The sequence below is a fragment of the Scyliorhinus canicula genome, chromosome 9, assembly GCF_902713615.1.
Source record: "Scyliorhinus canicula chromosome 9, sScyCan1.1, whole genome shotgun sequence".
NCBI classification, from domain to species: domain Eukaryota; kingdom Metazoa; phylum Chordata; class Chondrichthyes; order Carcharhiniformes; family Scyliorhinidae; genus Scyliorhinus; species Scyliorhinus canicula.
In genome coordinates this window covers 140,925,994-140,952,405 of record NC_052154.1, presented here as the reverse complement: position 1 = coordinate 140,952,405, position 26,412 = coordinate 140,925,994, and positions in this window count along the sequence as shown.

The window sequence follows — 26,412 nt, the reverse complement described above, 5'->3', positions numbered from 1 at the left end:
GGTAGAGCCAGAAATGTTTTTCATTAAGTTTTAAGCAGCTGCCCTAATATTGTCTTATGTGACCTGGTGTCAAATGTTGCTCATAATACTCCAGTGAAGTGCCCAGGGACATTTTTTACATTAAAAGTGCTAAATAAACACAATATATTGTTGTTTTGCTTTGTGTTATAGCTGTGCATTCGGGCCAGAAGATTTTAGTTTAATCCTTGTGTCGATGTAACTGGTTTCAGCCAAGGTTGTGATTGAAGCATTACAGGTGGATAGTTCACAGTTCATAGAATTTACAGTGCAGAAGGAGGCCATTCGGCCCATCGAGTCTACACCGGCTCTTGGAAAGAGCACCCTACCCAAGGTCAACACCTCCACCCCATCCCCATAACCCAGTAACCCCACCCAACACTAAGGGCAATTTTGGACACTAAGGGCAATTTATCATGGCCAATCCACCTAACCTGCAAATCTTTGGACTGTGGGAGGAAACCGGAGCACCCGGAGGAAACGCACGCACACAAGGGGAGGATGTGCAGACTCCGCACAGACAGTGACCCAAGCCAGAATCGAACCTGGCACCCTGGAGCTGTGAAGCAGTTGTGCTATCCACAATGCTACCGTGCTGCCCATATGGTCAAACAAAGGGAAGAACAATTAGTTATGAAAGCACCACTTCATTACATGCATTTGAATGTTAATCAAGGATAGGATGGGTCAAGGGTGGGCCAGTGATGCGGCCTGCAGTTGAATACCTGGCTGATTTCTTTCTGTCCAGATTAGCACGTTTAAGAATGTCCACTTGTAGGGCAGCACGGTGGCCTAGTGGTTAGCACAACCACCTCACGGCGCTGAGGTCCCAGGTTCGATCCCGGCTCTGAGTCACTGTCCGTGTGGAGTTTGCACATTCTCCCCGTGTCTGCGTGGGTTTTGCCCCCACAACCCAAAAATGTGCAGAGTAGGTGGATTGGCCATGCTAAAATTGCCCCTTAATTAGAAAAAATAATTGGCTAATCTAAATTGGTCCCAGGTTCGATTCCCGGCTTGGGTCATTGTCTGTGCAGAGTCTGCACGCTGTGTGGGTTTCCTCCGGGTGCTCCGGCTTCCTCCCACAGTCCAAAGATGTGCACGTTAGGTGAATTGGCCATGCTAAATTGCCCTTAGTGTCCAAAAAAAAAAGGTTAGGTGGGGTTACTGGGCTACAGGGATAGGTTGGAGGTGTGGGCTTAAGTAGGGTGCTCTTTCCAAGAGCCGGTGCACACTCGATGGGCTGAATGGCCTCCTTCTGCACTGTAAATTCTATGATTTGCTATGATCCATATACTCTGTTGGCACTCTGAATGGCAGAACTGAATTGGCAGGTTTGGTTTGTATCTAGATTCTTTACCAGGTGTTTTATTTTTGAATGAAATACAGTGCAACAAGTCTCAAAAAGTGCAAAAATCCTCTGCTTATTCATGAACACCGTACAACATTTGTCTGTTGGAATTGCTTTTTAAAAAGCATGATTATCTTTAAAGGAATAATCTTTCTGAACTATTATACTACATTTGCTTTTAGCTGAAATTTGGTGACCGCATTGGTAAGTCAATATGGGCAACAACATGCCAATCGGAATTAGGATGACTCAGTTCTACCAATTAGAGAAGGACTAGACATTTTAAAATAGCTAAAGAATCATCATAGTTTTCTATTGAAATAGATTTTTGTCTTCACACAAGCAGAACCAGGAAAGACAAGTAAAAATGCAAAACACAATTTTATCTGACAAGCAACAGCATTTGAGTTTCAAAAAGCTGGTCGAGGCCTACATGCTACTTCTGCCTCTCCAGTTGGGTGGCCTCTCCCTGTTCTCCCTGTTTGTGTTGTTTTAAGGTTCTCCTTTAAAGTAAGTGTTTACACGTGAGGTGTTGATGGGCAACACAGGCCTAGGCTCAGTAGGCCATTCGAGGCCTCTGTCAGAGTGGAATGTAAGCTTCTGATCTATGAGCAGTTTTAGTTATTCAGGTTGGTAGTTGTGGTCGGCAGGGTTAGCAATATCAAACACAGCTCCTGTACTAGGCCACAAACTCTACTGCTAGGTCACAGGCAGTTAATGAGTGTTCAGTTTCTTCTACCCAGCTCTTAGAATTACACAAGATCTGCAGTCAGACAACATTTAAGACGACAGGCATGATCTAGTCTCTATTTTATTACTGTGCTCATGCAACCTGACAATTCAATTTGTTCGGTTCAATAAAACACCCAGTGCTACGGTTCACACTCCAGTTACTTTAGTCTAAAATATCAATTAGCAGACTCCCCACATCAAAATTTTCTCCACATAACCCTATTTTCCCTGGTGCCAATACCAAATAATCTATAAAACAGGAGAATCTTTTCAATCTGCAAGATGAAACAAACTATAATAAATCTACAACAAGAGGACAAATTTATAAAGTATTAAATTAATAATCACAATTGGCAGTTTATTTGACAAACTATAAAAAATATCAACTTGTATTATTTCAAACCCATGCTGCCTCCCACATGAAATGAAATGAAAAGAAAATGAAAATCACTTATTGTCACGAGTAGGCTTCAATGAAGTTACTGTGAAAAGCCCCTAGTCGCCACATTCCGGCGCCTGTTCAGGGAGGCTGCTACGGGAATCGAGCTGTGCTGCTGGCCTGCCTTGGTCTGCTTTCAAAGCCAGCGATTTAGCCCAGTGTGATAAACAGCCCCTGAAATGAAAATCGCTTATTGTCACAAGTAGTGAAGTAGTGAAGTTACTGTAAAAAGCCCCTAGTCGCCACATTCCGGCGCCTGTTCAGGACGGCTGGTACATGGCCCATCATGGCACCCACCCCCCCCCCACCCTGCCCCCCCCCCCCCCCCATTCCTCAACATTCTCAATGAATTGCTCCACTTGTAATGTCACCTCAGTCACATGGGGCGAAATTCTCCGACCCCCAGCAGGGTCGGAGAATCGCCTGGGGCCGCCGAAAATCCCGCCCCCGCCATGGCAGAGATTCTCTGCCACCCGGGAAGTGGCGGTGGCGGGAATCCCGCCACTCCGATCGGCGAGGCCCCTGCGGTGATTCTCCGGCCCGGCCGAAGTCCCGCCGCTGGGAGGCCTCTCCCGCCGCCGACGTTTGAACCACCTCTGTAACGGCAGGATCAGTGGCGCAAGCGGGCCCTGGGGTCCTGGGGAGGGCGGGGGGCGATCAAACCCTGGGGGGTGCCCCCACGGTGGCCTGGCCCGCGATCGGGGCCCCCCGCTCAGACTCCGGGCCAGTGCCCTGGCGGCACTCTTTCTCCTCCGCGGCCGCCACGGCCTCCGCCATGGCGGAAGCGGAAGAGAAACCCACATCGCGCATGCGCCGGTGGTGACATCAGCGGCAGCTGGCCGCTGACGTCACTGCCGGCGCATGCGCCAACCGGCGAAAGCCTTTCGGCCAGCCCCGCTGCCGGGGGCGCCGGCTTTTTGCGCCAGTCATTTAAAAATGGTGTCCTGATCTCCAAGGGCCCCAAAAGAACCCCCGACCTCACCTCCCCCAGCCCGAATGCAATATGGGAAGTCAGGCAACTCTGGCCCGATCGCGCATACGCAAAAAATGCCAGCTTGGCACCTTGATAATGCCCCTGCTAGCTGGCAGTGCCACCTGTACACGTTGGCATTGCCAGGTGCCAGGGCACCACCCTGTCCAAAGTGCATGCAGCTGGGGGCCTCCAATCCCCTTGGAGACCCCCACAGGTTTGTGGAGACCAGTACCAAATTGTACTAGCCAAAGGTCCCCGCGGCGAAGCGATTGAATCCCAGAGCCTCGAGAATTTGCACATTAGAGTAAGGCTTACTGCCTCGCTCTAATATGCAGATTTGCCAAAAAGTGATCCTGCCCACTGTGGGCGGGATTCCCCTTGCAACATCTTGCAAGATTGTGTTGAATCTTGCAAGGTGTTGTGTGCGGGTAGATCCCGAGACCGGGGTCTCCTGGCTTTCAGCGGCCACGCTGCGCCACGGTGAGCTGATTTTCTGGTGCAGCATGGCTGGAGGATCACGCCCATTATGATTTGATGAGGGGAAGAACTGAAAACGTGAATTAAATATTCAAATACCAACCTAGTTCTTCCAAGACAGTGACAGCAATACTGGCAAGCTGAGGTCTATGCAACGGTAAAGCTGGCCAAATAACCAATATATTCAGAGAAAGTCCAATCGCCATTTGTCAACTAGAATTAGTTTTCATCTCTTGTACTGTGACAACATAGGAACTATAACTCAAACACCAGAAACAGTTGTGTTGATTTCGTCCTAATTCTATACCAGTAAAAATAATGGGCTGGATTCTCCGCCGTCGGGATGCTCCATTTTGCCGGCAGCCCAGGGGCTTCCCGACGGCGTGGGGCTGCCCCACAATTGGAAACCCCATTGACCAGCCGGCGAAACGGAGCATCCGACGGTGTGCTGAATCAGTAATATGGTGCGGCGGGATGGAGAATCCAGCCCAATGGGTCCGGAATTTGGTGTCAAAATAATGGTGAGGCTAATGGCACTTGTCATTATTTATGTGAAAATGGTACAACAACTTCAGGCAGGGAGTCCAAGCAAGTCAACACATTACTCTCTGAGCTGTGCCACTCCACATTTAACTTAATGTAAAACACATATTGCAGCCTGACTTAAAACTGAATGCCATGATGTTGCGATATTAGGTATGAATTATATCCACCAGATGATACCACGGGCTAGTGATTAGTAAATACACGTTTAACAATGTGACAATTAGTAAGTATTTCAAATCAAATTCTCTGATAGTGAAAGTGAACTATTACAAGTGTGGAGACTCATTCCTTCAGATTTTGATTTTTTTTTCAGGGAGATTTTAAGTGTGCCACCTTTGGTTCCATTATCTTATCTTTCTCCCTCTCTCTTCTTCCAATCTTTCTTTAAATCCTTTTATTTCTGTTCTGTATAAGGTGGGTTTTCCGTTCCCCCACCAGCGAGTTAGTGGGGGGGGGGGGGGGGGGCAGCCTGTAAAATCAAGCAAGTGGCATCCCACCACTTTTACACCTAACATATCCCAACTTTTACAGGGACAGGCGAGGTGTTGAATTGCCTTCCCAACCGATTGAGGCCCTTAAGTGACCAATTAATGGAATGTAAATGAACTTTGGAAAGACCCAAAAACATACACAGTGACCGTGGCATTGGACCATAACCTCCAATTAGTGTCAGAAAGCGACAGCCCACAGGAGTTAACAGATTTTGCAACATACTTTAAGTTGGCAGTCCAGGAAGGAGATAAGTGTCCATGGAATGTGGGTGGGATTTGGGTGGTCGAGAGGGTTGGAGATCGTTGGGAAGGAGGTGTGGTTTGGTGCAGGGTGGCAGTGGTTGGAGGTCATGGAGGTGGGGGGTGGGGGGGTCAATGGGCTGGGTGTTTGGATGTCAGGGTTTGGGGGTCAAATACGGGGGATTGTGGGGTCGGAGGTCGGGGTGGAATGTTGGAGGTTGGTCAGTTGGGGTCAGAGCTCAGGTATTCGGGAAATCAGGGGTTTGAAAGGAAGGGATTGAGAGGTGGGGGGTCGGAGGTTGGGGGTGGGTGGTGTGGGACATCGGTGTGGGGTGGGGTGGTCTGTGGGTCAGGTCAGAGTTTCAGGTCGGGGGGAGGGGGTTGGTCAGGGGATCGGGTCAGTTCTGGGGGCAGGGTTGAATGTGTGGGGTCGGGTTAGGGAATTGGGCTGGGTCCAGCCGGATAGGGCCTTGGACCTGGTCGGGGGTGAGAGTCAGGCCTGTGGGTTGGTTTTGGGGGGTGGCGGTGGGAGGTGCATGTGAGGGGATCCATGAGGTTGGGGTGTCAGAAGTGGAGGAAGTTCCATGGGGTGGCCAAGGAAGGTCAAGGAGTCCAGGGGGTGTGGGGGAGTATGAGTGTGGGAAGTGTCCAGTGTGGGAGTCAGTCTGGGTACTTAAAATAGTTACGCAGAAGTTAGTTGTTTAATTTCCTGTGACCTTTCCAGAGTAACTATTACATAACCCTGACAGAACAACCCAAACTTAACAATTTAAATTGCTTTGATGGATAGCCCCTGATGTGTTGGGCAGGCTGGGTCGATGTGGACTGTATTTGATGCAGTGTAGCGAGAGACAGACCTCCAACACTTGATGAGATGCAACACGATTTTATTTAATGTCTAAACTATTATACATGTTCAACTGTGGGTTAACGCTATTCTGACTTGACTGGAGACCTGATACTAGCCTTACTAGATACCACATGGTGTTTGCACTGGCTAGCTCACGAACTCTGACTGTCTCAGAGGCTGGATCCCGAGAGAGCGGGAAACTGGTGCCCTCTGGCTTTATAGTGGTTGTGTCCTGTCTGGTGATTGGCTGCTCTGTTCTGTGTGCTCACTGGTCATCCTGTGTGTCAATCACTGCCTGTCTGCACACCATCATATACATGGATGTATATTATGACAGTCCCCTGCTCAGCACAATTGTCCAGGTGAAGTTAGCCGTTCTGGACAATTGCCAGGTAAACCCTTACCTGGGAACTTCCAAGAGACTTTCCCAGTGCATCATTGGGTTACCCTTCAAATCCAAGCTGGGGAGCCAGGACAATACTGACCATTATTGTAGTGAACAGTCAGCTCTAAGCTGCACTGTCTAAAGCCAGCTTGTATCTCAAGCCTGAGGAGCATTTTGGCGAGAGCAGGTGTTGAATGGCATTATAGAAATCAGTTTGACCTCAGAGGTCGTCATTCATTTTCCTCCATTATCGAAGGTGACTGTTTCTTGTTTGGGTACAGTCATCTGTTGTGTATTCAATAATGGCTGTGGAGTCCAATTGCAGACGTGCATTGCTTTCTACAATGCAGACAAGGATGAATTTTGGGGAGCTGTGCGCACAACAAACGTGCTGCTGTGTTCATTACAGGGGAGAATGGGCTGTACTTGGCCCATCCCACTCTCCAGTGCCTTACCATTTTTCTTATTGCTTTTTAATTTCCTCTTTCCTGAATCATCCCACCACCTCTCTCTTCATTAGTTTACACTCTATCTATCACCTAGTTATTCTTCGTCAGGACACTTGTCCGAACCAGCTTTAAGTAGAATTCATGCAGAGTCCTTTTTTCCCCAGTGCTAGTGCCAGCACCCATGAATTGAAACCCCTGCCTCCCAAAACATTTAAAACTCTAATTCCTTTGTTCCTCTGTCAATTTACACATGCCATTTATTCCCCTTGTTTGAATGGCTTCCTGAGCCATGATGTTGTGGTCAGTTTGCTCTGCAGGCTTTGCTCTCATCCACAAAGGCAGGATGAACCTCACGCTTGTTGGACAAAGGCAATGTTAAGGCTCCCCCAGCCTTTGGATCCCCTGACCTGACATTCACACCCTCACTGACCAGGGCTGTATCGCTTCTGTACCTAAGGTCTTGTATCCTGGTAACTCTCCCCATCTTTGATGCCCTGCAGTTCCTTCACCTCAGACTCCAACTGAACAACTCTGAAGTTCCTGAGACACAGACACATAATGGCGATGTGGTTGATTGGGATTGCAATGCTCTCCACAAACTCCTACAGTTGTGGCACACCACCTATATTGCCACCCCTATCTAACCTTGTTTTATCTCATTCTTTTTACATTTAATCAACTCATTTTACATTTAATGAACTTTAGTCTTTCAACCAATTGCTTGATCTAGTGTAAGTTTAGGCAGGCATAATTAAATATTTACCTGTAACTTAGCAGCAGCACCCATCTGAGCAGAGTCTTCCTTTCTGGAGTCTATGTCAATGGCAGGTGAGGAAATGGGAGTGATACGTACTGTGGAGTGGGATGGCTGACCACCTGCGATCTTGCACTGCTCAATTCAATACATGATCCCTCATGAGAAGCTCCCCGACCCTCGCGGCAGAAGCAGGCAGGAAGTTGTCATCCCCACCTCATGGGGTTGAATGTCCGGGTGCCATATCTAAAGGTCACATGAACAACCTCTGTCGTCTTTTCCATATTTGCCTAGGCACTGTTCCACTCTTCAACATTAACTCTTCCTTCTTTCCTTGATCATCCTCCATGCAATTTGCATTGCCACATCCTATACCACCATAGGTGGGTATTTACATACACTCCCCATAGAGGACAATGTAGCGGCAACTCAGCTTCAATCATGGAAAAAGTCAACCTCGCCAAGTGTACGTCATTCCTATACAATCATAAAATTAACGTTCTACTTTCTTGATGACAGGGAACTTAATTTGTAGGGGGAACTTAATTCCGGCCAATTGACCTTTCAATGAGCAGTCAGACTTGCATGCCAAAGGGACTTCTGGACATTTGCCGAGTAGTTAGGTCTACTTTTAACTTGCCTTTAAATTTCCGAGAACTTCATTGCTAATGTTCATCCCATTGTTCGGTAACTGATTTTTCGCCTCCTGCCAAATTAAATTCCCCTGTCGCCAAGCTTCCCGATGCTGGCACGAATGGAATATTCCACACACTGGGCTGGATTCTCTCATTTTGAGGCTATGTCCCCACGCGGCACGGGAACAGTGGCATTTTACAACAGAAAAAGTGGTGTAAAACGGCCACCAATCCTCTGTTTGGGTGCGGGTTAGCATCAAGGCAGCATAGACCACCCGGCTCGAGCTGCCGATACGGCCCGGAGAATTAACGAGTCCGTGGTCGTGCATGTGCATGGCGGCGGCCTACAATGGCCGCGTCATGCGACATGGCGCCGGCTGCTCAGGGACCCGGCCGGCGAAATATTCCCCCTCTTTGTCCGGCTTGCGAGCCCCGGACCACCCCCCCAACAGTGCACCCAGCCCCTATCAAAGACCCCCTGCCCGCGGATCAGCCTCCCCTGACTTTGGCGGTGCTGGACTGAGTCTGCAGCCGCCGTGCCGAGTTCCCGACGGATGAGACCACACGCGACCGACGCCGTTAGGAACTCGACCGTTCGGGGATGGAGCATCGGGGAGTGGGCCTCAGGCAATGTCCTGAGGCCGTCGATACAGCAAGCGGCGTACTCTGCGAGCACGACGCTTTGGAGGGGGTGCGGCATCGCGAAAACAGCGTCACCCCCGATTCGATCATGAACGAGGATTCTCCGGCTGATCGCCGAACGCAATTTTGGCGTGGGCGGCCAGAGAATCCAGTGCATTGTTCCTCCCATACCACTCATAGCCTCACAGACTACATAATCAGCTTCAGCCTTTTTTAGTCCACCGCCCGCGACCACACCCTATCCTCAGTCGACGAATATCTTTAAAAGCAAAGTAATTTCTTTGCTCAGATGGAAGAAATCATTGCTCCCTAATATCCTGAGTATCAGTTAAATTTTAATGTGAGAAACTGACAACTGTTCTGCCAGCTTTCTGCTCATATTGTCTAGCTGGAGTCATATGTCACACAATAGACGATGGTTGTGGGGGTTGAAGGTCAACCAGAAGACATCGCTGCAGGAGTTCCTCAGCGTAGTGTCGTAGGCCAAGCCACCTTCAGTTACTTCATCAAGTCCTGGAATACGTGCTGTTAGGTGAATTGGACATTCTGAACTCTCCGTCCATGTACCCAAATGGGAACCGGAATGTGGTAACTCGAGGCTTTTCACAGTAACTTCTTTGCAGTGCTAATGTAAGCATACTTGTGACACTAATAAAGATAATTATTATTATTACCTCCCCTCCATCACTTCAGGGGCGGCAGTGGGGTTAGGAATTGAGGGTGGTAAGAGGTTTCTAGTGAAGAGTCAGCCACCTTGGCCGGGATTCTCCCCTACCCGGCATGGCAGGGGATCCCGGCGTGATGGAGTGGCGTGAACCACTCCGGCGTCGGGCCGCCCCAAAGGTGCGGAAGTCTCCGCATCTGTAGGGGCCAAGCCCTAACATTGAGGGGCTAGACACGCGCCGGAGTGGTTGGCACTCAGCCGGCTGGCGTGGACTGCCTTTGGCGCCACGCCAGCCGGGGCCAAAGGGACTTCGCCGGCCGGCGGAAGTCCACGCATGCGCTGGAGCGTCAGTGGCTGCTGACGTCATCCCCGCGCATGCGCAGGGGAGGGGGTCACTTCCGCGTCCGCCATGGTGAAGACTATGGTGAAGGCGGAAGGAAAAGAGTGCCCCCACGGCACAGGCTCGCCCGCCAATCGGTGGGCCCCAATTGCGGGCCAGGCCACCATGGGGGCACCCCCCGGGGCCAGATCGCCCCGCGCCCCGCCCAGGACCCCGGAGACCGCCCGCGCCGCCTGCTCCCGCCGGTAAGGTAGGTGGTTTGATCCACACCGGTGGGAGATGCTTGACAGCGGCGGGACTTCGGCCCATCGCAGGCCGGAGAATCGGCGGGGTGGGGGGCCCGCTGACTGGCGCAGAGCGATTCCCGCCCCCGCTGAATCTCCGGTGCTGGAGAATTCGGGACACGGCAGGGGCGGGATTGACGCCGGCCCCCAGTGATTCTCCGACACGGCGGGGGTCGGAGAATCCCGTCCCTTGAATGTGTACCATGCCAGATCGACCTTCTGGATCTGTCCTGTCCAATCTTTCTACATGTTTGTGTGACCTAATTCAATAAAAAAACAATTTGTTCCTTCTTCACAGGGAAGGAGGTTTTAAAAAACAATGGAGTGATCAAGTAACCCCAACACACACTCAAGCATTTTATTTTGTGATCAATTCATATCAACCATTGGCAAAGGCCAATGAGAAGTTGCCAATCTTCTGGCTGCGGGCTAAGAGCACGCTACATGGTATATGAAATGAAGAGACAAAAAGAGAAAATCTGAACCCTTCAGATATGCCACTGGAAAAGGGTGGTGGGCTGGGATAATCTGGAACACAATATATCCAGGAGGTTTCACTGGTTAACAAATGTAGCCTAGCATTAAATATAGAGGCAGCATCACAACGCAATGACTGGATCGTAAGTAAGTTGAGATAGGGAATATTTTGAAACACTAGAGCTGATATCACTTAAGTCCCCAAGTCTGAAATGTGAGGAAACTTCTAACTTATACAATTAAGCAACGTGTAATGACAGCTATGTTACAGACTGCTAGCTGCGCTCCACTGGCTGCATTTAATATATTGGTTGTTTGGCAGATAAATGTATATAACATGAGCTTCCACCCAATAGAGCATACCCACTGCTCTAACATTCCTGTTTTGTCACTGGTCTTGGACAGGATGTATGAATGAAACCCAAGTAACCAGCAGGGATTTGATAAATCGTCGGTTCGCTGTGAACTAGTCGGCTGGAAAAAGTCAAAAGGCCTGCATGCTACAATGTGTGGATAAGTTAGATGCCATCCTGCAAGAGCTCCAGAACGACTGGAAAGAAGGAAGAAAAAAAATACTGAACAATGAGAGAGGAATGAAAATGGATTATACACAACAGTACATGGACTGTCTAAAGTTTCCCAGACTCCACCTGCTCAGCAAGAACCGTTATAATTCTCTCCCTCCCCCAACAATGCCAGAGAAATCTCCAGGTTTCAGATAGGTCCTGGTTTTGCAGCTATTTGTTAAAGGCCTAGTTATCTACCTGAGCATTTCTGTTGAAAGGAAAATATAAACTGCCACAGCTTTCAAAACACTGTAGCGTTCTCTTCACCAAACAGATGAAAGATGCAGTTAATTGCATCTTTTAAGGCTAATGAATATCCTGGCGTTTTTTTCTTTAAATAACAAAACCATGAACAGGCAGATTTGGTGCACATTTATATCATAAATCATAATACAAGTGCTTTTATTGATAGGCATGTGTGAGTAGAAGTTGCAGAAAAGCATATTTGCACATTGCATAATTTCCTGTACCCGCCTTTCACATTGCTTGCTGGTGAACTAAATGGATTGAATTCTAACACCCGAAAGGAGGTGGATAGTGCCAGGGTGCACAGGTGGCACTGGAACATGCACTGCCAAGGTGCCAGGCTGGCATTTTGTCCACGCCAGGACCGGGCCCGGGGAGGTGGAGTGCGGGGGGGACTCAAGGATGCCCTTATAGATGAGTTGAGGCATTGGGAGTGTCTGGGGGTCACGTCGGTGGGGTTGAGAGATTGAGGCGCCATTTAAAAACAGTGTCCCGATCTCTCCCTGCATTGAGGAGCTCCACTCATCGACGCTCCACAATGCAGGAAGTTACGCTAGGTGCGGCCTCAGGGGTGCGTTCCACTCCAGGGCCCGAAATGACAACAAAGTGCCGTTAGATAGTGGGTAGTGGGTTATGGAGCAGCATGTTGGCGCAGTGGTTAGCACTGCTGCCTCACGTAGCCGACGACCTGGGTTCGATCCCGGCCCCGTTCACAGTCTGTGTGGAGTTTTCACATTCTCCCCGTGTCTGCGTGGGTCTCACCTCCAAAAACCCAAAAAGATGTGCAGGGTAGGTGGATTGGCCAAGCTAAATTGCTCCTTAATTGGAAAAAAAAAGAATCAGAGAATGTTGTGAATGTTACGACATTTCACGTGCTCATCCACGTACTTTTTAGAGGTTGTGAGATTTATTGCTTCCACTATCCTCCCACGATGTGGAGATGCCGGCGTTGGACTGGGGTGAGCACAATAAGAAGTCTTACAACACCAGGTTAAAGTCCAACAGATTTGTTTTGAATCACTGGCTTTCGGAGCACAACTCCTTCCTCAGGTGAATGTGCTCCTCAGCTATGCTCTGAAAGCTAGTGATTCGAAACAAACATGTTGGACTTTAATCTGGTGTTGTAAGACTTCTTACTATCCTCCCAGGCAGTGCATTCCAGACTTCCACCACCCTCCGTGTGACAAAATATTTCCTCGTATCCCCTCTCAACCTCCTGCCCCTCTCCTTAAAATCACCTTGAAAAGAGGTGACCAGGACTGCACAAAGTACTCCAACTGTGGCTTAACCTCCCTGCTCTTGTAAACTATGCCACAACTGATAAAGGCAAGTGTGATATGCCTTCTTAACTACCCTATTAACCTCTCCTAACACCTTCAGGGATCTGTAATCAAGCACCCCAAAATCTCTCTGCTTCCCTGAGCTTCCTAGTATCCTGCCAGTCATTGAGTACTCCCTTGTCTTGTTACACCTTCCAACCCGCATCACCTCACACTTTTCAGGGTTAAAATCAATTTGACTGTCGACCTCCATTCTATTTGAAACCACAGGTGGTTGGATTTTGCACACCTCAGACAACGAGGTAAATGAAAAAGGGCAGGGGTTGAATCCACAAAGTAAGTGCCTTTACAGTACTTCCTGTGGGCCAGGAGGTGCAGGAGTGCATCCACACGACCAACGAGCTGCCCTGTAAATCATGCTCCTTCCTACCCTACAATCTGTCCTCTCCTTCCCTGAACCATCACAATCAGAACTTACTTAAACATCATTGGACACCTCCCAATCAAACAATCAGAAACCTAGATCATAATCAAAACCCTGTTGCCCTCCACAATCTCTCTATTCACCACATTGCTCCCCCAACCACCAATCGGTTCCTAGACCAGTTTTCCTAACCATTAGATCCCTCTGGACAAACATGGGATCCACTCCTGCATTCAGGATTCCACCATCAAACCCTTCCACTATGAATGGATCTCTCCCCGTTATATGGAACTCCCCCCCCGCCAACATATTAACCTGTTCTAGTTGGCTAAGGACCTATGAAAAAGGCTTTCCTAAGACTTCCAACTTGTAAACCAGTTGGTCTGTGGATAGGTACTGTTATTACCCGCACGAGACCTACGGAGTTGGAGCAATCAGTCTGCCCGTGAATCTCGGCGAATACAAGCTCCCCGGCTAAGGCCGCAGGGAGCCCTAGATCATTCATGAATAAGATGTGTATAAAGTCAGCCAGGTATGGAACCAACAGAGCAGACCCGGCTGGCATCTGATGTATATTGTAAATATAATTGCTTTGCAATAAACCAAGTTTTCTTTTCACTAACTCAGTTCGGACTTGTTTGTGGCCTACAAAACAGGCGATGAGGATACAACTGGATTACTGTTGACACTGCTACACCGTCAAGAGAACCAGCTCCTTCATTCTGCTGGACCAAGTTTGGACAATTATTTTTATTGAATATGTCTTTGTTCGGAAGATTTAACATGTTCGACGCAAGCTTAGAGGATTGGACACAGTACGCAGAATGCATGAGTTACTTTCTCCGGGCAAACATTATCACAGATGCTGACCAATAGACAGCAATATTGCTCACTGCCGGTGGAGCTCATACTTATAGAGTAATTAAAAATGACATATCCTGCAGTTCTGGACACTAAAATATTTGAGCAGTTGGTAACCGTAGTGTGCAACACTTCAACCCTAAACCATCCATTATAGTGCAGAGATATTGTTTTAATATGGCATCGAGGACCCTAGAGAGCCCGTAACCAAGTTTTCAAAAAGGCTATGAAAACTAGCCGAATATTGTGAATAAGGAACTTCGGTTTTTGAAATGCCATGCGTCCTTTGGTCTGTGCCGTAAGTAACATTATGACTCAAAGGACATTGCTGGCCAAACTGACTCTTAGTCTTCAGCAGGTCGTACAAATTGCAATTTCCTGTGAAAATTACAAGAGGGGAGTGCAAGAATCCAGGGGATGGAAATAAACACACTAAGATGTGCCCTCTCCCGGAGAGCACCGCCTCCCCCATCCCTCCCAGGAACCCACCCTAGACCCCTGTACCATAGAGGCCAGGTCCGTCAGTCAAGAACTATGACACCTGCCCGGAGTCTATAGAGGGGGAGCCGGACGTTGTGGGCATGTGGACGGAGGGGCAGAAGGGAGCGCAAGACACAAGTCAGCCAATGATCCAGGCACCCTGTTCGAGACAGGCGCCAACCAAGCGCTCGCACTTCAACCAGAGGAGGAGTGTATTCAGCTGGATTGTGTTGCGGTACCCCAAGTGGCCACCATCAAGATAACTTTGCAAGTTAATGGCCATCCATTAGACATGGAGCTCGACATGGGAGCTGTGGTTTCTGTTATTGGATTAACTTGCCAAAATAGTTCACCAGTCCCAAATAAGACCATTGTTGGAAAGTAAACTTTCGATAGGATAAAGCTGGGGCTGCAGCGGTTGGATCTGTAGGACACCGAGGCAAGATTAGCGATGTCTACTGGTAAACCATTAACCATTGCAGGAATCACAATGACCGCAGTAGTTTTTGGACAACAGTTGGTGCGTCTCCTGTTGATCATAGTCAAAGGATACGGTCCCAGCTTGCTAAACCATGATTGTCTAAAGTGCATGCACCTGGACTGGCAGAAAATCTTCCAAATGGGATATGGGTGCCTGTACAAAGTGCTAGGAAAACATCCCGAGATTTTCTAACCTGCACTGGGGGAGACAAAAGGGGCCATGGCAAAAATTCAGGTTGACTTGGACACACAACAAAAGTATTTTAGAGCTTGGCTATAGCAAAAGTTGAGGCCGAACCTAGCTGGCTTGAAGGCCTTGGGATCGCCAGGTCGGTACGTTTTGCCAATTGGGTGGCGCTGGTGGTTCCAGTGCTGAAACCTGATAAAACAGTCAGATTATGTGGGGGCTGTAAGTTAAGGTTCAACAGGGCCTCCCGGTTGGCTTGTTACCTGATGCCCCACATCGGGGATCTATACGCAAAACTGGCCGGTGGACAGGTTGCGGGCATTCTCAATGAAAATGTCTGAGTTTAGGGTGGAAGATGGCACCCTGTTGTGGGATACGCACACCGATCTCCCAGGCAGTTCTGAGGGATCTGCATTATGGGCACCCAGGTGTATCCAAAATGAAAATGCTAGCACGTAGCTGCGTTTGGTGACTGTGCTTGGGTGCTCAGACAGAGAGAGTAACCCAGCAGTGGTGGCATATGCCAGGAGCACCAGTAGCTTCCACCAGCCACACCCCTTCCCTCATGGGAACGGCCAGGGTGACTGTGGGTGTGGTTACACGCCAAATTTGCCAGCCTTTTTCAAGGCTAGATGTTCTTACTCCTGATAGATGCCCACTCTAAGTGGTTGGAAGTCCATAAAATGTTGGCGATCACCTCTATGGTGACCATTGAAAAAATGCTCTTGTCCTTCAGTACACACGGTATCCCAGACGTGTTGGTTACCTACAATTGAATGCCTTCTACAAGTGAGGAGTTCTTGAGATTCCCGAAGGCTAACAGAGTATGGCCGCGTATCACCCAGCTTCAAATGGGCTGGTGGAAAGGGTGGTACGAACGTATAAAGAGGAGTAAAAAAGCAAGCTTTTGGGTCAATGGACACAAGACTGGGCAGGTTCTTGTCCTGCCATTGGACCAATCCACATGCTCCTGTCAGGGTGGCAGCGGCAGAATTGCTCATTGGCCGGAGGTTTTGAACCCGTCATGGTCCTGTTTTCCCTGATATTGGCAGGGACGTGCTCGTTGCCCTGTTCGATGAAAACCGCCCCGACTATTTGTACCAGATGATGCAGACTATATTCGAAGCTTTGAAGATGGTGCCCAGTGGATCTTCCAAACTATCGTCCACCAGACAGGTCCAGTATCTTATCAACGTCTGGCACAGGGTCGGATCATGAAAAAGCAACTGGGTCATACACAGTCCAGACAACCAGTTTCATGCAAAAATTCCTCTGGAGAGGTAAGTTCCAGTCAAACCAAATCCGATGCCCGAAGAGGCTAAAGTATTACCCCACGTGGGTCAAGGTGCCGAAATGAGAGACATCGTAGACACGCAATCTGACATGGAAACCCAGGCGTCGGAGGTCTCCAACAGGAAGCAAGCAGCCTCAGACAATGAATCCACCATGGCGTTCCGATCAGAAGTGGCATTCGCCATCCAGATGTGCATTGCCAGATCCAGCGCCTCAAGGGAAAGAAGCACAGCCAAGTGCAAAGAGAGCCCGACACCCTCCTACTTCACAGTCATCAAAAGAGTCTTCGGACTTTGTGGGGAGAGATTATAACCTGCATGAGACCTATGGGGTTGGAGCAATCAGTCTCCCCGCGGGGCTCACCAAAATCTGCTGCCCCACTGACAGGGCCGAGAGCCCTATATCATTCATAATTATGATCTGTATGAAGTAGCCATTTCCATTCTCTAACATGCAATCCAAGGAGCTATTGGGGGGGGGGGGGGGGGTGCTGGGCATCAAAGTTTGGTGGTTGCCCTGAGCTGGGGGATTGAGAGGCTCAGTGCCTGCGGGGCCTCAAAGCTACTCTCTAATATTGTTTACCTGTAACAGAGGCAACTGCGTGTCCTACCAAACACTTCCAGGATGGAGCCCTGCTTTTGGTTATATGCTGCAGGTCACCTTAACTCGCTTTGACTGTGAGCAGCCTCCAGCTTCACAGCTGAAGGTATTGCGAATAAGGAATTGGCATCATTAGTAATGTGAGCACTTCACAGCTCCCAAGTGCTTTCCCGTGAGCCGTTAGTACACATGCCACGTCTTAGATGAGTTTTATTGCATAGCATTCCAATGAAACTGCAAGGCCTGGACACTTTGCCTGAACCCTGGATATGTTAGCACCACAGAGGCAGTGGCCAATTGTCAGACACCCAGGAGATGGGCTTTAGCAGTGAGGATATCCCTGAAACCAGAGGGTGAGTATGTGGATCAGGGGAGGACAACTGAACACGGTCTCCCTCGTGTTCCTGGCAGGGGTCTGGGGCCTAGGGCCTCCTGCTGTTACTGGGGGTGAGTATGTGGAGTGAGGTGGTCCAGCACAACTGGCACAGTGGATGGCACTATTAAAGAAGGCAGAACACATAAGGATGTGGGAGATTTGGGGGATTTGAAGCCCTAACCGATTGTCAGTCTCCCTGCCCCTCCAATTCCTTAAAGATACCACAATGGATGGTGTTGTTGACCCTGCAGCTGGTGGCAGCCCTGATGGCCAGATGCTGGAAAGGGAGGCAGCAACAGCAGCTCAGGCTGGAGACCACGGATGCCCTGTATGCCTGGACAACTGCGATATCAACTTTGAGCTGGATCAAGCTCAACAAGATGCCCGGGCAGCAGGATTCTCTGCCATCGCCGGAATGTCCCAGGTCACCTTGCACTCAGTGGCCGGGTCATCAGGGAGAGCCCTTGATTAACAGGAAGGGTTTCACTACCTGAATGTTCAACTCATGTGCAACCACCACCTCTGGATCACGCATGTGTGTACATGCTTCCCAGGGAGCGTGCATAACAGCTGCACCCTGGGCATTCGGAGATCCCCTGTATCTTTGAGAACCACCCCAGGATGACGGATTGGCTTTTGGGAGTTAAGGGTTACCGCTGAGGTCCTGACTAGTGATGCCAGTGCAGAGGCTGGAGACCGAGGTGGAGATCCAATATAACTAGGTCTAAGTTGCCACCGTGCTGTCGTTGAGTGGTGCATTAGGCTGCTGAAAATGCAGTTCCAGTGCCTGAACCGCTCTGGTAGTGCATTGCAGTATACTCCCCCCAGAGGGTCTCCCACTTTGTGGTAGTCTGCTGTGTCCTTCACAATCTGGCACAGCAGCGGGGTGACATACTGGAGGAGGAAAAGGGACATGCAGCCTCATCTGAGGCGGAGGGCAGCGAGAGGCCAGACCAGGAATGGCTGAAGGACGAGGCCGGGGCAGATTAGTAGGAGCAGCCAGAGGACAGGTAGTGATGAGGATCCGGCACGCCCACTTCTCATAGGATAAGACTTTACCCGTCAGCTCCCTCCCTCCCCCCTCTTGCCCAACTCCCCCCCATTCACCCCCTCCCCTATTGACCACACCCATCCCCATCCTTCCCACCATTCCCTGCCCCTGCCACACACCACCGACTACCATGTCCCAACCTCCACGGTGTGTATAATGTATCAGGTAAACATTTGAAACCCCCACTGTCCCAGCTCCAGACAGTTCCCCCAACCCAAGCCCTGTGTCTTCTTCACAGCCTTCAACATGTCATCGGTGAAGATGAACATCTTGCCAAGGTCATCCCCACACCCCCACTACTTGCCTTCAAACAAGCGCACAACCTCAAACCAGATCATCGACGTGGATACCACCATTACATGTGAGAACTCAACCCACCAGGTACGCGATACATACTAGTGCGACTAGGCCAACGTTGTTTATCTCATACACTGCAGGAAAGGATATCCCGAAGTGTGGTACATTGGTGAGACCATGCAGACGCTGCAACGATGGATGGACAGACATCGCGCGACAATTGCCAGGCAGGAATGTTCCCTTCCAGTCGGCGAACACTTCAGCAGTCAAGGGTATTCAGCCTCTGATCTTCAGGTAAGCGTTCGCCAAGGCAGCCTTCAGGACGTGTGACAACGCAGAATCGCCAAGCAGAAACTGTTAGCCAAATTCTGCACACATGAGTACGGCCTCAACCAGGACCTTAGATTCATGTCGCATTACATTCACCCCCCACCATCTGGCCTGGGCTTGCAAAATCCTACCAACTGTCCTGGTTTGAGACAATTCACACCTCTTTAACCTGGGATTACCCCTCTCTCTGGATCTGTAAAGACCTGCAAATGCTCGCATTCAAAGGATCGGCTTGCATCTTTGACTTTGTCTATATATATGTTTCTGGAACCTACCTCTTCATTCACCTGAGGAAGGAGTAGTGCTGTGAAAGCTAGTGATTCGAAACAAACCTGTTGGACTTTAACCTGGTATTGTAAGACTTCTTACTATCGTTTCTGATGTAAGGGGACCAAAATTGCAGACACTACTTCAGTTGTGGTCTAACCAAGCTTCTACACAATTGAAGCAAGAAATCATCTTGCGATAAAGACCAACATTCCATTAGCCTTCCTAATAGCATGCGGCACCTGCATGTCAGTGACTTATAGACAAGGACACCCATGTCCCTTTATCCATCTACACTCTTTAATTTCTTACCATTTAGGAAATACTCTGCACATCTATTTGTTGTACCAAAATGGGTTTTTTCACATATTTTTTCACATTATTTTCCATCTGCCATGTTCTTGCCCACTCAATAAGTCTGTACAAATCTTCCTCACTCCATACATTCCTATCTAGCTTTGTATCATCTGCAAATTTGGAAATATTATATTTGGTCCCCACATCCAAATCATTAATATACATTATGAATTGCTGAGGCCCAATCTAGCCGCAGCCTGCCTATGCAAGAATGACCCATTTATTCCAACTCTTTATTTTCTGCAGATTAGCCAATCCACAATCCATGACGGTATGTTGCAGACTTGCATCAAGTCAATGCAGACTTGAGGGCCGCATTGTCTCCTTTCTGCACTATAATGATTCTAAGGAACCTGCTCACGGTTGCTCAGTTTGGGTTTTGCCAGGGCCACTCCGCTCTTGACCTCATTAAAGCCTTGATTCAAACAAGTTTTTCAAAGACAAAACAGCTCAACTCCAGAGTGAGGTGAGAGTGACTACCTTTGACATCAAGGCCACGTTTGACCAAGTGTGGCATCAAGAGGTTCAAGAAAAACTGGAGTCAATGGGAATCAGAGGGAAACTCTTCGCTGGTTGGAGTCATACCTGGCACAAAGGAAGATGGTTGTGGTTGTTGGATGTCAATCATCTCAGCTCCAGGACATCACTGCAGGAGTTCCTCAGGGTAGTGGCCCAGGCCCAACCTTCTTCAGTTGCTTCATCAGTGACTTTCCTTCCAACATATGGTCCAAAGTAGGGATGTTTTCTGATGACAGCATGATGTTCAACACCATTCCTGACTCCTCAGACACTGAAGCAGACTATGCCCCAATGCAACAAAGCCTTGACAATATCCAAGCTTGGGCTAACAAGTGACAAGTAACATTCATGCCACACAAATGGCAGACAATTACCATCTCAAGCCATTGCCACCTGCCTCTCAACACCATTACCACCACTGAATCCTCCACTATAAGTATCCTGGGGATTACCATTAACTAGAAGCTCAACAGGACTATCCATATAAATACTGCAGCTACAAGTGCAGGTCAGAGGCTAGGAATCCTGCAAAGAATAACCCACCTACTGACTCTCAAAGCCTGTCCTCAACCTACAAGGCTCAAGTCAGGAGTTTGATGGAATACTCTCCACTTGCCAAGATGAGTGCAGCTCCAAAAACACTCAAGAAGCTTGACATGATCCAGGACAAAGCAGTCCACTTGATTGGTACCCCTTCCACATGGGAACTCCACCACTTGGAAGTTCCATTCCAAGTCCTCACCATCCTGACTTGGAAATATATCACCATTCCCTCACTGTCACTGGGTCAAAATCCTGGAACTCCCTCCCGCTGTTAGCACTGTGGTGCACCTACGCCACATAGACTGCAGCGGTTCAAGAAGGCAGCTCACTACCAACTTCTCAAGGACAATTAGGGATGGGAAATTAATGTTGGCCTCGCCAGCGAAGCCCACATGCCTTGGAAAAATAAGAAAATGTTCTGCTCTGCTTTTCCAAGTTTTGAACCTCCAACTTCCAATCATTGTAAGGAGATACCTTCGAATTTGCTCGAAAGTGTATAATGGAATGAAACAAATCGATGACCCTTTTTACATCCCTTCCCAGTTTTTTTTTCCAGAAACCTCTTGGCTACTTAGAAGAAACTTAGACCTGTGTCTCTTTCTTTGCAAATCCCATTAAGGAAATCGCCTAAGTTGTAGCTGAGTGATGGAATATGATCACACCTTCTAACGCAGTCAATTTTAAAGTTGTGTCGCAACCCGTGGGTGGGTCGCAGAGGGGTGGCGGGAGGGTCGTGGAGCCATCCATCGTGGCGTACCCAATAACGGGAATTAATGCATAATGGCCGTAGCAGCCAGCTTTTAAAAATGCCGGCTGCGACCAGCTTTAAAACGACGGCCGCAAACGGCTTTCAGAATACGGGAGCCTTGCGCATGCGTGTCACTCATCAGTGTGCATGCCTGGAGTCCAGCGAGAAATACCGCCTCCTTCTGACATCAGGAGAAGATTTTTCTTTAAATTCAATGCAGTCTTCCTGCCTGAAGCGACTGCAGCGAGCAGGTCACATGCCCCGAACAACATCACAAGCTCTGGGCGCGATTGCGATTCCTCCATTTTCTCAGCAGCAAATAAGCAACAGGACTGTAAAATTTAAAATGGATCATATTGTAATAAGGAAGAGAGGGCCAGAGACACAAGCAGGCCAGGATCTCATAACTAAACCTGCTGGAGAGAGTGGCTCAGGAGAATCCACAGCAGGACAGAGCAGTGCTGATGTGAGCTGCAGGGCCTCTGATGAACAACCCATCGGAAATATAACATTGAATGACAAAGCAAGTGAGATCGTGAGGACCAAGCAGGCTCACCTGTTGCATTAAAGGTAAGTGGAAATGGTGGGCCATGAAGTTCAGACGGCGTGGGTCGTGAAGATCGGCCGGCATGGGTCACGAAGGTCAGCCAGCGTGGGTCACGGTGGTCGGCTGGCGTGGGTCCCGACGTTTGGCTGGTTGGTAAAAATGGCTCCCCGGAAAAAAAGTTTGAAGAACACTGGGCTGGATTCTCCATTTGGGAGAATATGTGCTAATGCTGATGTGGGAACAGTGGCGTTTCATGCCCGAAAAAACAGCGCAAAAGCTGCACCGATCCTCTGTCTAGCAGGCACGCAGCGTAGAGCCGCCTGCTCCAGCTGCGGATATGGCCGCAGAAGTGCCGGGTCCTTGGCCGCGCATGCGCACGGCGGCGGTCTGCAACGGTTGCGCCGTGCAACATGGGGCCGGCTTGCCAAATAGTGTACCCTTTTGGCCAGACTCGCCCCTCCCAAATCACCCCCACACCAGTTCCCCCAGCCCACGCCAAAGCCCCCTCTGCCCGCAGATCGGCTCCCCCCCCCCCCCCCACCCCCCGACTGTGGCGGCGCTGGACTCAGTCCGTAGCCGCCACACCGGGTTCCCGAAAAAAATAGCACAAGTGCCCCACGTCGTCAGGAACTCGACCCATCGGGGGCGCAGCATCGGGGGAGGGCCTCAGGTAACGCCCTGAGGTTGGCCCAATGGCGTGCAGTGTGCTCTGCAAGTACACCGTTTTGGAGGGGCGGCACATCGCAAGAGTGGCACCGCCCCCGATTTCAGCACCAACGGGGATTCTCCAGCTGATCACCGAACGCGATTTCGGCGTCGGAGACCGGAGAATCCCGCCTATTGATCTAAGACAGTGGCTGGTATTTTTACAACAAAGAAACAACATAGGTTCTTCAGCTCAACAGATTTTGGCTATCAGTGTGAATTATTGGACAAAGTTAAATTCTTGCTACTCTATTTGTAAAGCCAGGCAAGAACAGCAACTGCAGCAAGTGCCTGTTGCTGTTGACAACCTCGAGAAAATACAATGCTACCTCACTCCAAGAGCCTCTGCAGATTTCGGGCATCCAGCCACCTTGCTTACTCTTGCCACCAGAGGGAGTATTGAGAAGAATCATCGGCTAAATCACACACTTCATAGTGTGTGAGCAAAATGAGTTATTGGCACACTTCCACACCAATTGCTTACAGGGCATTAAATTTAGCTGAAGTCAAATTGCAATGTATCCAAAGAATGTTCTGATGTGCAGCATTGCATAATACTCAGGACAGGGAAGGAATTGATCCACAGAAGTTTAAATTCAGCATCCGTCAATGCAGGTGACGTCGTTACTTGGGCAAAGGCTGGTGAAGGTGACTCTTAATCTTTTAGGTAGATTAACGCTGCAATGAAGTTACTGTGAAAACGCCACACGCTGGCACCTTGTCCAGGTGACAACAACGGGAACCAGAGGGGAGAAAAACAAAGGGAAAGCCGGCGGGGAGCGAAACTTAGGCGACCACAACCGCTACGGCAAACACTGTGAAGAAGGGATAGAAGAAAGGGAAGGGGAAACTATGATGTCTATAAGTAAATAATTAAAATCATGCTGTAAATAACTCTACTATTACCCCTTATGTACTCCTTGTGCAACTCTCACTGTCTGTTCATATTATAGCTGTTTTGTACACCAAAATCCCAATAAAAACAGTTTAAGAAAGAATAAGCATTTGACATATTAAGGCATCTGATGTGTTGCCTTATGAGGTCCCATTATAATCCTGGTGCCTGCATGTTTTCTATCTGTGCTGTGCTGCTGTTTGCAGCTGTTTTAGTAATGCCATAGGCAGTGAGTGTAGAAGGTAGCCCAGGTCATCGAGCAGGCATCCTTAAATTTTACATGAGTGTCAATGAAATGAGGTCATGTGGATTGCATCATTGTTACTGTTGCTGACTTCTTGTGCTTTAACTTGTGTAATATTGCTGGCCCATCAGGTACAGGTAATCTCTTGTGGCAGATGTAAGAGTCGGGAATGTGGGTTGTCCATAGGGAATGTGTTAAATTGGTCTGCTCTTGCAAACAATGGTCTGACCTTTAATGGGGCGGCTGAAGTCCCACCACCAGGCCGAAAGCAGGAGACAACTCCTCTTAATTGGGTAGCAGCACTCAGAGAGGCATAATCCCGGCAATGACTAATAAAGTGGTACCGCTGGTGATACTGTCCCCATTACGAATGGTGGGTCACTCCCAAGAGCAGCTGACCCAATAAGACACCAGCGCTGGCCATTGGTGAGGCTGGAGCTGCAGGGTAAGGACAACTTGATGGCTGGGTGTCCTCCAGGGGTGATAGATAAGGGCCTGGGGACACCAGGCCCTGATAATGAGGTTGGGGGTGATTTTCAGTGGATAAGTGGGTCAGTTGCCGTGGTGGCAGCCATCGCAGACAGGAGAGCCCTTCATGTGCCATGAAGTGCTGAGAATCGATGAACACTCCCTGAGCCCTCTGGCAATGGTGCATCAACCCTCCCCAGGGGGGATCAAATGCCCACTGAGGTGGGATGTAGTCAATAATTGACCACTTAAGTGGCTCAATCGGACTTCCAAAAGTCCACTGACCTTCCATCCTTCGCGATGCTGGCAAAATGACAGCAGGAAGACGTTGGTTATACCCACCATTCCACCACTGCCTCTGCCTGCAGATCATTTTGCCAGCTTCACCAGCTCCTAGGCCCTCTAAAAGGCCTGGTAAAATCCAGGTCAATGTAATAAGTGGTTTATGTTTTCCAATCGTAACACTAATAACAGCCATTCATTTCAAATGTAAGCAGAAGACTTTGGTCCGTGCATCTTTCCTGGAACATGCAACACAAATTGCTTTTAGTTTCCTGTTCCAAATGTCAGGTTTTACCCATTAAATCTTTTCATTGTTAATTTATTTTGGTTTTCATTAACAATATCCATTCTATGCATGAAAGATTGCATCTTGACCATGGTACCCGGAGATCCTTGTCACCATTGATCCATAACCCAGCAAAATTCAGTACCTCCAAGAATCTCTTCAGGGGCAGAAGGTGGCGCAACAGTTGTGTAGTGGCAATGTCACTGGATTAATAATCCGAAGACCCAGACTAATGTTCTGGGGACCAGGGTTCAAATCTCACCATGGCAGCTGGTGGAATTTAAATTCAATTAATAAAATCTGCAATAATGATGACCATGAAATTATCATTGTTTTAAAATAAAGTTTTTAGGCAAGGAGATCTGCTGTCCACGGCTGGTCTGGCCTCCATGTGACTCCAGCAATTTGGATGACTCTTAACTGCCCTCGAAAATGGCTGAGCGAGCCATTCACATCAAGGGGCAATTAGGAATGGGTAACATTTGATGGCCCACATCCCATTGAAAAATAGGTTTTAAAATATTCCAGGAGAGAAAATAGGCAACAAAAAATGACTTGAAGACTTTTCTTGTCTTAGTTCATCACTACGCTGAAATAAAAAGTATGATAATCGAATAACATTCATTTTTAAGGTCTAAACCGTTCAAAGTATAGCCCTTTGCACTATTGGACATAAGAGATTCTTACTAGGATTTCAAAGAAAATGGGGAGCATTTCTTGCAAGTGACTAGAATTTTGCAGCAAGTAGGTTACCAGCTTCCCCGAACTGGTGCTGGAATGTGGCGAATGGAGCTATTCACAGTGACTTCATTTGAAGCCTACTTGTGACATTAAGCAATTTACAGGGGCAGCAGGGTAGCATGGTGGTTAGCATAAATGCTTCACAGCTCCAGGGTCCCAGGTTCGATTCCCGGCTGGGTCACTGTCTGTGTGGAGTCTGCACGTCCTCCCCCTGTGTGCGTGGGTTTCCTCCGGGTGCTCCGGTTTCCTCCCACAGTCCAAAGATGTGCGGGTTAGGTGGATTGGCCATGCTAAATTGCCCGTAGTGTCCTAATAAAAGTAAGGTTAAGGGGCGGTTGTTGGGTTACGGGTATAGGGTGGATACGTGGGTTTGAATAGGGTGATCATGGCTCGGCACAACATTGAGGGCCGAAGGGCCTGTTCTGTGCTGTACTGTTCTATGTTCTATGTTCTATGTAGGTTTTTACATCACATGACCGATTCCTATTGGCACCATCCACTTTTACACCATTAACAAAAAGAAATACTGGGGAGATTCAGACGAGAGAGCGCATTAATCCACAGTTCAGGCATTATTAACCAAGTGGTTTAGAGC